The following is a 12,654-nucleotide window of genomic DNA, read 5'->3' on the forward strand; positions in this document are numbered from 1 at the left end:
AATATATATTTTTAATTGATTGTAACAAAAATCTAGAAAATCATCCAAGGCATTAAATAATAATAACGCTAATTTTGAAAGACAGTTGTAGCATAACAGTAACTAAAATGCAACTATGCTTGCACATACTATGGTGTATGTACTGTAGCTGTCACAGCCAGCTTTATAGACTTTTAGTAAGACTACAGAAACTTTGCCTTCTGTGTATATGGATGACATATAGCTATGATCCTTTAGCACTGACCAAAGGGAAATTCACATAAGTAAACAGTGGTGCCAAGACGTTTGTGAAACCTTTAGAAGTTTCTGTATTTCAACATAAATTTAATAGGTTTAAAATGGGATTACATTTTTACACTTTTTTAACAATTCCTTGGACTTGATAAAGAAAATCCATCCATCCATTTTCCAACCGGCTGAATCTGAACACAGGGCTCTGCTGGAGCCAATCCCAGCCAAGACAGGGACCAATCCCAGGCAGGGTGCCAACCCACCGCAGGACACACACAAACACCAGGGCCAACTTAGAATCACCAATCCACCATGTCTTTGGACTGTGGGAGGAAACCCACACAGACACGGGGAGAACATGCAAACTCCACGCAGGGAGGACCCGGGAAGTGAATCCGGGTCTCCTAACTGCGAGGCAGCAGCGCTACCACTGCGCCACCGTGCTGCCCTAAAGAAAATCCAATAAAACTAAAAACACAAAACATTATACTTGTCTTATTTCTTGAGGAAAATGATCCAATGTAACATATATGTGTTTAAAAATATGTGAACCTCTAGGATTATCAGTTCATTTGAAGGAGAAAGTAAAGTCAGGTATTTCAATCATTGGAATGACAACTAAGTATGTGAAGCCCTGCCCTATGTATAGAATATAAATCATTATCAAAATTTGGTGTACACTACACAGGCTTGTAGAAGTGTGTCATGCCTTGGTCAAACTAAATTTCTGAGGACCTCACAAAAAAAGGTGTTGATGCTCAGCAAGCTGCAAAAGGTTATAAAAAGTTTGGACTCCATGAACAGGCAAACTGTGAACAAATGGAGGAGATTCAACACCATTCCCTAAAGTGGTCAATTAACAAAGATCATTCGAGGAGCAAGGCATGTAATATCCCAGGTCACAGGATAACATCTAAGGATCTAAAGGCTTCTATTACATTGACTAATGTCATTGTTCATGAGTCCACCTTCAGAAGAACACTGACCAACAATGGTGTGCATGGCAGGATTGCAAGGAGAAAGCCACTACTCTCCAAGAAGAGCAATGCTGCCCGTTTAAAGTTTGCAAATGACTACGTGAAGAAGCCAGAAGGACACTGAAAGAATGTTATGTGGACAGTTCAAGTCCAAATCAGAACTTTATGGCTTGAATGAGAAGCACTATTTTTGGCAAAAAGAGAAATGCTGTATTCCAGCATAACAACCGTATCCATTCTGTAAAACATGATAGTGGCAGTATCATGGTTTGACCTGCTTTCCTGCCTTTGGATCAGGACGGCTTTTCATCATTGATGGGACTGTGAATTCAGAACTGTACATGCCAATTACACAGGAAGGTTTTAGGGTATCCATATGTGAACTGAAGCTCAAGAGAAACTGGATCATGGAGCAAGACAATCACTGTAAACACACAAAAGTCCTGACCTTAATAATATAGAAATGTTGTGGAAGGACCACGACCAAGCAGTTCATGCAAGGAAGCCCGTCAACATCTCTGAGGTGAAGGAGTTCTACAAGGAGGAATGGGCTAAAGTTCTTTCAAGCCGATGTGCTAAAGTTCTTTCAAGCCGATGTGCATTTAGTTCAAGTGATAGATAGATAGATAGATAGATAGATAGATAGATAGATAGATAGATAGATAGATAGATAGATAGATAGATAGATAGATAGATAGATAGATAGATAGATAGATAGATAGTGACATGACTTGCTGTTATATTTGTAGTCAGAGTGAAGAGAACAGGAGACAGGACTGTTCCTTGTGGTGCCCCAGTGTTGCTCACATCCGTATCAGAAACACGGTACTTGAGTCTTACAAACTGCAGTCTGCCTGACAGATAGTCCATTATCAGGACACCACAGGCTCATCCACCTGCATATCTCTGAGCTTACCGCTTCACAGCAATGGCTGAATGGTACTGAAGGAGATAGAGAAATCAAAATATAATTTTCACAGTGCTGCCAGCTTTGTCCAGGTGAGAAGTCACACCAGTTAGTGAAAGCAAAGATTCACATGCTTTTTCACACACAAACATGTTGCAGTGGATAATTTTCCTCAATAACTAAATGAACAAGTATAATGTCTACGTGTCATTTGTTTAATTGGGTTCTCTTTATCTAGTACTGGGACTTGTGCAAAAGTGTGATCGTGTTTTGAGTCATAACTATGTAAAAACTGAGAAGATTCTAAAGGGTTCATATACTTTCTAGCACTGCTGTAAATGCAGTATAGCAAAAAAACAGAACGATTTCTTTTACATTTACACAGAACAGAAGAGGGAGAGTAAATAACACTGATCTTTTTAATGCTGACCACTTTAATAGTTCTGTTTAATTTTCTTTAATAGTTATGTTTCCATTCTCAACAGATAAATGTTACACAGAATGTGAAATGGAGGTGGATTTATAATGTTTGTCACTTAACTGTTTAGTACAAAAAATGACTAGTTTTTAATGGTGCCAGTTTACTACACATAAATTAACACACTGCAATTGTCATTGAGCATCCTTTGCAAAATACCAAGTACAAATGTTGTCTGTTGGTTATTTCTGGTTGCAGGGTACTGGTTTTTGGTGTAAAAGGATGTAAGTGAGAAATGGCATTTTTTCTCTGCTAACTGTTTTGGTGTAAGAACGGTTTAAAAGGTTTTATCATTTTTTAATGTATTGCCAGTTTTGTAATGCACTATTAGGGTAAGTCTCAATTGTACACTTACCATATTTTTAAGTAAAATAATATGTAAATCTGAGAGTTTCACTTAATGCTCTCCTTACAACACTAGTGTTTACAAGTATGTGAATGCTGCAATAACAATGCATTTAGTTGTATAAACATCTTACTTAAAAGCTATCTCAGATTTCCTCAGTATAATATTTCTGTTCCCTGGCAAGGGAAGAAAGTCATTACTTGAGTTTTTTGCTTTCTTCTATCTTTCAGTGTGATGTAACTAACAGAAAATGACCCAAAAGTAGCAACAGGGAAAGTGATGTTTGTTTTTTCCCATGGAACCAGAATTTACTGCAGATCTGTTGTAAAATCTTAATGGGGGTCACAGCTGGACAAGAGAGGCTGCCTTCACCTCTTGTACTTTAGTTAATGCTGTATTTCATCTGCTTTTGTTTGGCAAGTATGAGCCTCATCCTCCAACTAAAAAAATGAATTCTATACTGAGTCATAAAATCAAACGGCAATTATGTCGGCACTTGGCAATATTTATAGGCTCTGCATAAAATACACTTGAAAAAATACATGTTAATAGCAAAATATGGGTTTGTCTTCTCTATATAAAACAAACTGTATGTTGCATTAGAGATCATCTTGCTTTGATCTGACTCATACCATGATGGGCATTCTATAGAGAAAAACCTGTTAATTGGTTAAAGACAGATGAAAGTCTAGCAATATTCTTCATTTAAAGGCTTCAAGTTCAGGAGAACACAGAAATTAATTTAAAATATTAATATAGGGAAGGCAGAGTTCTTTAAATACAAACACTGTAAATAAGAGTACTGGTAATCTCAAGATATAAAGGACAGTGTAGTACAGGTGTCCGCAAAGCTAGTCTTGAATGGTTGTACCAGCTGTTGGTTTTTGTTCTAACCTGATTGTTTAATTAGAAACCAATAACAAATACTATCGCTTATAAGTGTTTTCATTTTGCGATATCAGGACATCCATATATTACAGATTTTTAATATCATTCAAATGATTTGTAGCCTGAAATGGACTAATAATTATAAGTCATTCACTATTTTCTTTGCAGTTCCATACAAATATTTTATTAAACAAGATACAGTAGTTCATGATAAACAGATGGAGAACTGCTGGTTCCTTTGTCATCTGCATATTAATGATAACAAGGAGAAATTTTAAAAGTGAATGCTGCTGATTAAGACTAATAAAATAAGGGATTAAGGGTGGGGCATCTTAAAAAACAAGATAACTTAATTGAAACATATTAATGTCACTCGCGCGACAGTAATTCAGTTCTCCTTACGAAACTGAGCTGGAAAATAAACCTGCAACTACTACAGGCCTCCAAGTACTGACATACCACATAGTTATTTAAAATATATTTGTACACAAAAACATATGCACTGCTCTTTATGTCCTACATGCTTGCATGCAATGGTTGGAGGTGAGATCACTTTGAAAAGAACTATTAATATAAGGATATTTTTCAAATATGCAGAATAATGACATATGTAGAGCATTTTTATAACTTACCGTATATGCTCGAGTATAAGCTGACCCGAATATAAGCCGAGGTACCTAATTTTACCTACAAAAACTGGAAAAACTTATTGACTCAAGTATAAGCCTAGGGTGGGAAATGCAGTAGCTACTGGTAAGTTTCAATAATCAAAATAAATACCAATCAAATTACTGTACATTATTTGAAGCATCAGCTCATTAATTGAGCACACAGCCCGGAATGAGTCTCACAGAGGCTGAACAGCACCACACAGAGCCCGCAGCAGTTCTTCTACCACACGGAGACCAATCAGGTACAGTGGAACCTCGGGTCATGACCATAATTCTTTCCAAAACTCTGATTGTAACCCAATTTGGTCGTGACCCAAAGTAATTTCCCCCATAGGAATGTATGTAAATACAATTTATTTGTTCCAGACCGTACAAACTGTATGTAAAAATATTTTTTTAAAGGTTTTTAAGCACAAATATAGTTAATCATACCATAGAATGCACAACGTTATAGTAAACTAAATGTAAAAACATTGAATAACACTGAGAAAACCTTGAACAACAGAGAAAACTAACATAGCGCTACGAACCACTCGCTAAAAATACTTTTTTTAATGAGTTTTAAGCACAGGGAAAAACATGAACATTTGAAAAAATTGTAATTTAATAAACCACCAAGAAAAGTAACATTGCAACAATGTACACTAGGAACTGATCGCTGTAAACAGAAGTGAAGTGGAGGTTAATATCCAATAGAAAAAAGTCTTCATTAAATACAACGAGGTTAAAACAATGCTCGAATATGTGTAAGCCTGTGCTGTAAAAAGCCCAGGGTCCTAGAAGCTATTAAAATCTTCAGAAAAGAAAAACTGAAATGTAGAGATGTCAGGTAATTGAAAGGAACTACTCTGGGTGTCTCTCTCCTAGGAGGATTCATTTTGCTGATGTGCTTGCCTCGCTTGTGCATTAGTGGCGGGAGGAAAAGTAAAAGGGATACCGGTTTGCCGATGTTTGTGGCTAAGCGAATTTGTCTTTCTTCTGAGGTTTCGTTTTGCTGACGAGCTGGCCTCGCTTGTGTTATTAGTGGCTTAGCAAGCCCTTACCCCGACTCCACCTCTCACTTCCAGGCCGGACAGACACACACACTTCCACATGTACATGTTTATATACAAGATTGGCTAAATATATTACAGCCAAGTCATTAATGCTTAATGCTGGATTTGACTAAAACTTGGAACTCGTAATTTCTGATCAGGAAGTACAGTAACAATTAATATTGGCTTAATTTGTTTATTAGAAGAATTTAATTCAAATTAATCACCTCAATCCATAATACTGAATATAGATTAGGTAAACATTAACATTACCAGAACAAACAGTAAGGGACTAACCGATGTTAGCTTGAAATGCGATACTATTCGTACATTGTGCTTAATGGTTGGTTTGTGCAGTTTTTTAATTGGAGATTCCAAGCAGAAATAGTACTATGTATTGTGGTCAAGAGCATAATAATCTTTTTTAGACATAACAACATACTTCTTGCACCCTTCTTGCTCAGTTGTTTCTTTTTCGATCCACACTATAGAACTGCTTGTTAGCGTTTGTTGCTGAAACATCAGCCTTCATGGAGGCGTCCATGTTTACCTTCACATTCGATTACCACCAAAGATGAAATTGTAACATCCGACTTCCCAACTCCGCCATATGACAAATGCAGCATCAGTTAATCACTATTAAACAGCTGAAAGACATATGCTTGATATGAGTGATATAGGAGAAGTAACATAGCACCATTTGAATAACAATTAACAAAGCATTGATTTTTGCTTGGTCTGTTATGCAAGGGTGGGGGCATTGGAGTGTGTGTTCTGTGGTGGTCTCACAGGCCATTCAGATTTAGTTCTTCCCCTGAGCCAGCTCCTGTAGAATTGTGTTTTGTCCTTTCATGATCCCAAACTGGAAAAAAGGTCTTTCAAAATTTTTATATACATTGCCAAGGAACAAATTTAGGATCTTTACCATTTGTTTTTTCATATTATGCTATTTTATAAGTAGTTAAATAATGTTTTGCTTGCATAAATAAATGCATTCATCAATTTGAGATTAACAGTCAAATCAAGGTAACTTTAATTTAAAGAAACTGGAGCTGAATACTGTAAGTCACATTTTCACTTTTATGCCTCATTTATTTGAGAATTGTGTATTGTCTGTGCATGGCTTTAATGCTCACCTGTAGCTGAATGTGAAAACTTTTTACACACAGATTCTTAAATAATGAGCTGTTAGGAGAAACTGGAATATTCATTTTACAAATTAAATCAGACATTTATGATGATGATGATAATGCAGGAAAATTTCAGATTTACAGTAAAAAAAATAAAGACTTTTTCAGTTTTTGACATTGTCTGGCTTATATGAGAATCAGAAACTTCCAACACACCAAACATTGCACACTTTTATATTAAGGCTTCCAAACACCTTACAGTTTTGTGCTGGTGTAACAGGGCTTGAGTAAACTTGATGTCATCCATATGCTCTATGATATTACTTCTTTATTCAAACTCTTGTGTACACTAGAACCAGCACATGAAAATCCTAAATAGACACTCAGACAAACATAATGCCATTTAGCCCAACTGACTGTAAACTTTTCATTTTTGCTACTCTGAGGAGGGGGGCAAAGTAGTCGCAAGAAGCAGATTTTACTTCCCAGGGAAATAGCATTCTCATAGCTGTGTTTTAAATCATGATTATTTTTGAATGAAATGAATAATACATAGACTGTATTTTTTTCAGGAAAAGTTAGTTTAAAGGAATAACCATTAAATCCATTAAACCTAACTCTGTTCTTCCAGGAAGAGAACAGATGAGTGGGCAGAAATAGTCTTTAAACATTAGCCTCTTGTGATTGCTTCAAGCATAGCTATAGGGAATCAAATGAATGGTGTAACCATTCTCAGTATGGGGCACATTTCAAATAACAGTCTGGAGTTACAGTATAACCTACTGCAGATGATTGCACAATCTGATGTCATAAGCTATTATCAGTACGGGGAGGGAGGGGGGGGTGTAGAAATAACATACATTTTCCTTTGATGGAAAAATCATATTTTTAGTATTGAGCCAAGTGAATATATTTATGATCATGATTTTACCTTATGCATATATGAAACATATTAGGATCAAATAATACATTTAAAAAATCCATATTGTCCAGAGTTTATATTGAATTACAACTTTGTATTATTCATGCAGCTTATTTGTTTTATTTTTAAGTCACAAAGAAGAGTAACACAATAAAACTTCACTTCATTGTTCTTAAAAGTATAACACTTATTTAGCAACAACACTTACTTCTTCATAGAAATGTAATCCCGTTAAATGAATTAAACACGTAAGTTGGAATTTGGTGCTCTAGAATGTACATATATTTAACAGATTATCAGGAAAAATTTCAAATGTGTAGAAAAAACTGAAAGACTTGCATAATTCACTGTTAACTCATCATGCTCAGTTGAAAAACATGTGAAAATGTTGCACTAGAAAGGATGCTGACATCTCTAAATAGTAAAAAAATAACTTCTGCATGGGTGCTTCATTATTCTACAGTTGAAGAGAGATCACGTACAGATGGACAGAAATCAACCAAGCTGAAAATGTACAAAGAAGAGGGCATCAAACCATACCAAAACTTTGTCCATAATGTGATTGCTTTATGTTCCTTCAAATTTTCAAGAATCCCCAGATCAAAGAATCTGTGGGCTTCTATTTTTGGGACAATTGTCACAGGTCATATTACTATAAAAAATGATAGACAAGAGGAAACCTTTGCTCTATATGAAAAATAGTACGAGGCTTAAATTTTCAAACCAGGATTCAAATGAGACGTACAAATACAAAGGCAATGTGATCTGGACTGGTGAGCCAACACTTGAGTTGCATTGCTTGTAAAACTGTTGCTCATCAAGTACTGTGAAGGGAGCTGGGATTGATGTAAAGGAACCACTTTATTGGCTCACAATCTGGACATCATGCTGTATTTGAATATATTAAGCCTTCACACAATATAAGAGTTTGTAAAAGATGAAATGTGAGATTACCTGTTTGACAGATGAAGCTAAACCGAAGATAATTGATGAAGGGCCTATATTGTATAAACCAGTCTTTGCCAGCTGAATTACAAGATATTCATGATTCTGAAATGCACAACTCAGTTTCCAAACCAATAACCGCTTCGAGACACTGCAGCAAAACCTAAATTAAAATGTAGATACAAGTACAATTCAAACCTAACACAGCTGAAGCAGTACAATAGGAATGGTTTTTCAATCTCAGGCCTGAAGCCCCTGAGACATTATTCCCTGAGATGTTTATTCCACCCAATTTCATAAGACGGGACTAATTATTTACTTAGTTAGACTGTTAGTTTAATTGGCTAGACATTTTCTTATCTCAATATGTAGCCTCAAATACATAGTATTGTATTATTTACTTTAGGAAGGAAAATGTGCATAGCCATAGCTTTTAATACATAATGAGGACCTTTTTCCTTCACTCTTTTCTATAAAATTTAATTATATTCAATAGTGCTAATCAACAAAGAGCAAAGAAGACAAAGGTATAAGTAACAATGAATACTAAATACATATTAAAGATGGCACTCATTAACTTCAAGATCTTTTTCAGATCAGACCCACTTTCCTCCTAGTCATAACGGGTCCACGAAGGACAACATTTCTCTAATTTTACACAATGCTTTGTACCGGGTAATAAAAATACCTATGTCAAATTACTTTTGTAATTATTTTTGTTCAGAATTCAACACAATAATTCCCTTGAAACTGATATATAAGCACATCGATCTGAGATTTAGAAAAAGAAACAGTATATAAAAATTCTCATTTTTGGACGCAGTATTTCTTTAACTTTTTTTTTTCCAGATTGTATATTCGTTTAAACAAGTGCCCTTTGAAAAAACTGGGATCCTTGTTATTAATGTTTGATGTATTCTCAAGCAGCTTAGACAAATGTCATGTCTAGTTTTATTTCTGAGTATCTGTGCACATTGCATATATGATATAATGATTTAAAATAATACCACTTTTTGTGGTCCATAGCCCCATTTCAATGTTTGGTTACTTTAAGAAAAACTCAAAAAAGATTAATCTGAATAAGGCAGAAAGTCTTGAGGTCAAATCAAGAAGTTAGTTAAATGAGATCAAAACATGGACATTGGAAACATCAGCTACCAGAAAATTAGGATCAAATAGGCCGAAATTCAGCAAAATTCAAAACCTAAAGTAAAAAAATGAGTTGAAATGAAATTTTCAAGAGAAACTTCCATTCACTTGATAAACAAATATCAGAAACAAAGCTGTGATAATACTGAGCATACAGCCCACTCTTAAATAAGGTGGCTGCCATAACATCACAGGCATGCACATGCCCTTAGAATATATCCCTAGTGACACAAGGCAACACAGTAAAGAAAATGGAAGCTCCAGTGAAAATGATAAATAAATAAAAAATATATTTAAGAATATCAAAGCACTATAATCTCAAAATAAACTATGACACCTACAAGCACTGAGATAAGCTGTCGCCAGCTGTTCCTTACTGGTCATGAAAGAGCTGTGAATTTGTAGTACTGAATTCAGCCATTACTCTTGCTATTGCTGTGGTGTCCACTTCTGGAGTTAGTACACATAACCAGCATAAACACTATGTATCTGCCCTTGGAAGAAAATGAAGAAAACCAGATGCTGAAAAAGAAAGAACTGAACTGAAGCCAGGGTGCAAGAAACTGAGCATGGCAAAAGGAACAAATATGGATTTTGTAAAAAAGAAAGGAACTACTGGGGTGCATATACAGTCATATGAAAAAGTTTGGGAACCCCTCTCAGCCTGCATAATAATTTACTCTACTTTCAACAAAAAAGATAACAGTGGTATGTCTTTCATTTCCCAGCAACATCTGAGTACTGGGGTGTTTTCCAAACAAAGATTTTTAGTGAAGCAGTATTTAGTTGTATGAAATTAAATCAAATGTGAAAAACTGGCTGTGCAAAAATTTGGCTACCCTTGTAATTTTGCTGATTTGAATGCATGTAACTGCTCAGTACTGATTACTTACAACACCAAATTGGTTGGATTAGCTCGGTAAGCCTTGAACTTCATAGACAGGTGTGTCCAATCATGAGAAAAGGTATTTAAGATGGTCAATTGCAAGTTGTGCTTCCCTTTGACTCTCCTCTGAAGAGTGACAGTATGGGATCTTCAAAGCAACTCTCAAAAGATCTGAAAACAAAAATTGTTCAGTATCATGGTTTAGGGGGAGGCTACAAAAAGCTATCTCAGAGGTTTAAACTGTCAGTTTCAACTGTAAGGAATGTAATCAGGAAATGGAAGGCCACAGGCACAGTTGCTGTTAAACCCAGGTCTAGCAGGTCAAGAAAAACACAGGAACGGCATATGCGCAGGATTGTGAGAATGGTTACAGACAACCCACAGATCACCTCCAAAGACCTGCAAGAACATCTTGCTGCAGATGGTGTACCTGTACATCGTTCTACAATTCAGTGCAATTTGCAAAAAGAATATCTGTATGGCAGGGTGATGAGAAAGAAGCCCTTTCTGCACTCACGCCTCAAACAGAGCCACTTGTTGTATGCAAATGCTCATTTAGACAAGCCAGATTCATTTTGGAACAAAGTGCTTTGGACTGATGAGACAAAAATGTAGTTATCTGGTCATAACAAAAAGCGTTTTGCATGGTGGAAGAAGAACACCGCATTCCAAGAAAAACACCTGCTACCTACTGTCAAATTTGGTGGAGGTTCCATCATGCTGTGGGGCTGTGTGGCTAGTTCAGGGTCTGGGGCCCTTGTTAAAGTCGAGGGTCAGATGAATTCAACCCAGTGTCAACAAATTCTTCATGATAATGTTCAAGCATCAGTCACAAAGTTGAATTTACGCAGGGGTTGTATATTCTAACAAGACAATGACCCCAAACACAGTTCAAAATCTACAAAGGCATTCATGCAGAGGTAGAAGTATAATGTTCTGGAATGGCCGTCACAGTCCCCTGACTTGAATATCATTGAAAATCTGTGGGATGATTTGAAGCAGGCTGTCCATGCTCGGCAGCTATTAAATTTAACTAAACTGGAGAGATTCTGTATGGAAGAATGGTCAAAAATACCTCCATCCATAATCCAGACACTCATCAAAGGCTATAGGAGGCATCTACGGGCTGTTATATTTACAAAAGGAGGCTCAACTAAGTATTGATGTAATAGCTCTGTTGGGGTGCCCAAATTTATGCACCTGTCTAATTTTGTTATGATGCATATTACATATTTTCTGTTAATCCAATAAACTTAATGTCACTGCTGAAATACTACTGTTTCCATAAGGCATGTCATATATTAAAAGGAAGTTACTACTTTGAAAGCTCAGCCAATGATAAACAAAAATCCAAAGAATTAAGAGGTTCCCAAACTTTTTCATATGACTGTAAATCATCAGCAAGCAAGTTGGTAGACCAAAAACAAAGCCGTGCAATCAAGAAAAATTAACTGAGCTGTGAAGAGAAATTCTTAAACAACTGTCACTGAAACTATCAACAACCTCTGCATTTCGGAGGTGAAAGAATTTACAGTTTACAGAGGAGGACTGTGACAGAGAGAATTATAACAATGACATTGCAAGATTTTAATTTCTGATCAGCGCAAAAACACTGTATAATGACAGTTGAAAATTTGCTAAAAAGTATCAAATTGGCCCAGAAGGATTATGAATGAAAGATTTAAACCAGATTACAGACAAGTTTCGCCAAATTAAATTATATCCAAGCAAAGGCAAATAATATGAATGGAGACACAAGGGAAATGCAGATGATTTAAAGTACACGAGTTCATTGGTGAAACTTGGTGGGGGAAGTTTCATTGCTTCTGAAGACCACTTCTGAAATTGCCGCAATCATATTTAAAGATGATGTAAAAAATGACTAGAGGAGCAGAACGACTCAAAAAGTTAACATTCACCATATTACACAGCAAGAACTTGATGCAAAAATGAAGCAGCTCAAGCATTTCATTGGTGGAAAAAGTGAAAACGTTTACATTAGCAAAGACTTAGACAAACAGCAGAGTAAAATTACTTTACAAGATAATTTGTGCTTTATCTGCAAAGAGTAAAGCAATTGGTCACATGCT

The 12,654-nt window shown here is 35.9% G+C and overlaps 1 protein-coding gene across 1 annotated transcript in view; it reads right to left on the reverse strand.

Annotated features, from left to right (window-relative positions):
- Window positions 1-12,654, reverse strand: part of arhgap42a (Rho GTPase activating protein 42a) — a 415,782-nt gene that overhangs the window by 280,450 nt on the left and 122,678 nt on the right. The gene's annotated exons all lie outside the window — the stretch shown is intronic.

The sequence above is a fragment of the Polypterus senegalus genome, chromosome 2, assembly GCF_016835505.1.
Source record: "Polypterus senegalus isolate Bchr_013 chromosome 2, ASM1683550v1, whole genome shotgun sequence".
Taxonomy (NCBI): domain Eukaryota; kingdom Metazoa; phylum Chordata; class Cladistia; order Polypteriformes; family Polypteridae; genus Polypterus; species Polypterus senegalus.